The sequence below is a fragment of the Bison bison genome, unplaced genomic scaffold (assembly GCF_000754665.1).
Source record: "Bison bison bison isolate TAMUID 2011002044 unplaced genomic scaffold, Bison_UMD1.0 scf7180017864527, whole genome shotgun sequence".
NCBI lineage: Eukaryota > Metazoa > Chordata > Mammalia > Artiodactyla > Bovidae > Bison > Bison bison.
In genome coordinates this window covers 15,027,027-15,031,086 of record NW_011495078.1, presented here as the reverse complement: position 1 = coordinate 15,031,086, position 4,060 = coordinate 15,027,027, and positions in this window count along the sequence as shown.

The window sequence follows — 4,060 nt, the reverse complement described above, 5'->3', positions numbered from 1 at the left end:
GGTCTTAAAATGTTAACAGGCCTCCGGGCCAGAAGATGATGCAAATCACCTAAGCTTTTGCATATGCTAAGTTTGTAGGAAGAAAGCCTGGCTTGCTGCATGACTCTACCCCTTCCCCCATCATCCTCTATGCATAACTTAAGGTATAAAAACTACTTTGGAAAATAAAGTGCGGGCCTTGTTCACCGAAACTTGGTCTCCCCATGTCATTCTTTCTCTTACCTTCTGGCTGAATTGTTCAGCCTCTTTTCTTCACTGAATTTTCCTACTGAGCTATCCTTATTTCAGCCTCTTTTCTCCACTGAATTTCCTCACTGAGCTATCCTCATTCTATTACTCTTTATATCCTTAATTAACGTTTAATTAAGCAGTTGTTTCCTGATCCTCGCCGACGCCGTCCCCGCTTCGAATTTCCTGGATCCACCGGGGCTGGACCCCGGCATTAAACAAATTACCTGAGATTTCATTTAAGAGAATGAGAAGGAATTAGATAAGGAAAAGTATATGGAATAAACCCTTTAGATGTAATAAACATGAAACTAATCAAGTATTTTCCAAGGTTTATAAAATATACCAAGGCTGATCAGAATAATCAGGAATGAGTTCCAACCCACTTGACACTAACTGCATCCTTTGAAACAGCCCCTTCAAAAAAGCTGAACAAGCCCCTTCCTGACTCCACTCTCAATAGTGACAGAGAGAAAAGACTGCTTCCCACATAGGAACTGAGCTTCTGGCAGCACCTCCTGTTCCACCACCCACAGGAGCATTTTCCTTTCCTCTGGGATGAAAGGTCACTTCATAGCAACTCCACCCACTTCCTGGACCAGACTCCCTAACTGCTCCAGCTCCCACATGCAGTTTGCCTTTCAGGACTTCCTCCAAGGTACTTGCACAATTCAGATTCCAAAGGCAGCAAAAGGTGAGTTTCTATGTGGTTCCTTTCCCTGGGTTTCCCTGATAGCTCAGTTGGTAAAGCATCTGCCTGCAATGCAGGAGACCCCAGTTTGATTCTTGGGTAGGGAAGATCCCCTGGAGAAGGGATAAGCTATCCATTCCAGTATTCTTGGGCTTTTCTTGTAGCTCAGTTGGTAAAGAATCTGCCTTCAATGCAGGAGACCCCAGTTTGATTTCTAGGTAAGGAAGATCCCCTGGAGAAGGGATAGGCTGCCCACTCCAGTATTCTGGCCTGGAGAATTCCAAGGACTGTATAGTTCATGGGGTCACAAAGAGTTGGACATGAATGAGTGACTTTCACTTTGTTTTCCCTCCCCTGGGGGTCCTGGAAGAGGGCTTTGTGCCCGCTCACCCTTGTACCTCAGGGTCTCAACTATAATCCCTATTTGTTGAACAGAAGGAGAGAGAATACAACCCACCACCTCACACATACCCCCAACTCAAATTACAAACCCAAACAGCCAGCAACACCTCCTCAGACCCTACATTCCAGATGGGCCTCTCTCCTGCTTCATTCAAACCCCTTCCAGGAGTATCCTGTCTTCACCTCAAGTCCCTCCACATCTCCTGGATTCTCAGCCTTTTGCACTCTGGCCTCCTCACATCTGGAACCTGCTTCTTGGGTCACCGACACCTCCTGATTCCAAATCAAACAATAACTCTCCGTGGGCTCACCTTCTCCTTTGCATTGAGCAGACCTGTCCTTTATCAGGTCTCCACCCTGTCTCCTCCTCTCATTCCTTGCTGTTCACTGTGTGTCTCCTCTGCTTGCCTCCTCTGTCAGCTTTCTAAATATCAAGGCTTCCAAAAGGTTCTGATCTTGGTCCCTAAACATGCCTCACTCTCTCTGGGCAATCTTATCCATCTTCACAGATTTAACTACTACCTTCTCAGTGAAGAATACACTGGTGCCATTCCAGGTCTCTCCCTCAAATACCAGACTCTAACTTTCAATGACCTTTAGGACGCCTCCACCTGGAGGACCTGGGCTTCAAGGTAATAGAACTACAAGTGGAAAAGCTGGCATTAGAAATCACTGAGACTGAAATTTTCTCTCCTCACATGACTAAGAATGTTTATCCTGAAATCAGATAGCATCTGTTCCTATCCCTCTTTAGGTCATGCAAAAAATATGTGATGGATTCTGATTATAAGGGCCAATTAACCATGTGCCAAGCACACAGCAAGCCAGCCAGCTTTGGAAACCCAACCTTGACCTAGTTTATAGTAGCAAAGGAACAGAACCTTTCACAAAGTCTTTTTAAAGTAATTAACAATCACTGTCAAGATGTGATACTGCTTTACTGAAAGACTGCTTCTGGGGATAAGTAATGTAGCTAAAGCCAAGAGGACACCTTTATAAAATGAGTTTCCATTAAAAAAAAAAAAAAAAGCACATATATCTTTGCAGTAAAAGTCCTCTGCCTCTGAGTCTCAGCTTACTTCTCATTGGTAAATAGTGGAAGCCTTTGCCCACAGGTTGTGCTGTTTGCATTCAGATATTCATTGCTGCATTTCTGTGTGCTGCTGCTAAGTCACTTCAGTCGTGTCCGACTCTGTGCGACCCCACAGACATCAGCCCACCTGGCTCTCCTGCCCCTGGGATTCTCCAGGCAAGAACACTGGAGTGGGTTGCCATCTCCTTCTCCAATGCATGAAAGTGAAAAGTGAAAGTAAAGTTGCCCGGTCATGTCTGACTCTTAGCGACCCCATGGACTGAAGCCTACCAGCCTCCTCCATCCATGGGATTTTCCAGGCAAGAGTACTGGAGTGGAGTGCCATTGCCTCCTCCATTTCTGTGTGCAGCTTTTGATAAATGCATTTCATTTACAAAATAAACACTTAGAAAGTCACATAGCTTGAATCACTGAAAAGCAGACAGGAATAACAGAGAAAACACCCCAGGTGAGCAATGATACTGAATGAGAAAACAAGAGCTGAGATGACCCAGCAATATTCCTTAGAACCTCAAGTTCACAGAACAAACAAAGGCCGGATAGAAGCATTCCCGTGGGTATTTCTGCCGGGTTTTTTTTTTTTTTTTAACATACGTTAAAACAGAGACTTCAACATGTGAAAAGAAAAACTGCCTGCAAAAACAAAGAAGACATTTTCTGAGATAACTTTGATCCTTTAATTAAATTACTGGATTAAACTCTTTGTATCAATAACTGCCCTTTATTGTCCTTGATCAAGTATTATTTTCACCTTATTATTACTAATCTTTTCTAAGCCATCACATTTGACCCTATCAAAAAAAAAAAGGTGCAATAAATACTTGGCTTCTGTGGTAATACGATACATAATTTAGCTCATCTAGTCTATCTTTCCATGAGAGGTGACTGTTTCTGTTATGAAACGTGCTCACAGTAAAGGGAATCCTAGCCAGACACCTGGAACGTAGAGGGAGAACCACTTACCCAACCTGTCGCTGCTTCAGACCAACCTTGACGTGACTGTGGAGCCACTCATGTTAACTCAGCCTCCCAATCACAGCCGCACCTTTCTCTTACAAAACACGACCTTTGCTGAAGGTAATAATACATCACCAGGCTGAAAGGCCCACCCTAAGTCCCTGTGAAAAGGCCTTGAGGAACAGGCACTCTGCTACTTCCTGGGAGAACTCTGACAAGAATGGTGAATTACCTGGATGAAATCTTGAAATATCAAAGGCAGCAAGTCATCCATATGCCCAATGTCTTTGGAGAAACGATTTAAAATTCTTCCTACAAGAATAGGACAAGATATTACTCATTTAAGAAAAACACCAATACAGTATACTAAACAGTGTCAGACTTTATTTTTTGGGGCTCCAAAATCACTGCAGATGGTGATTTCAGCCATGAAATTAAAAAGATGCTTACTCCTTGGAAGGAAAGTTATGACCAACCTAGATAGCATATTCAAAAGCAGAGACATTACTTTGCCAACAAAGGTCCGTCTAGTCAAGGCTATGGTTTTTCCACTGGTCATGTATGGATGTGAGAGTTGGACTGTGAAGAAAGCTGAGCACTGAAGAATTGATGCTTTTGAACTGAGGTGTTGGAGAAGACTCTTCAGAGTCCCTTGCACTGCAAGGAGATCCAACCAGTCCATCCTAAAG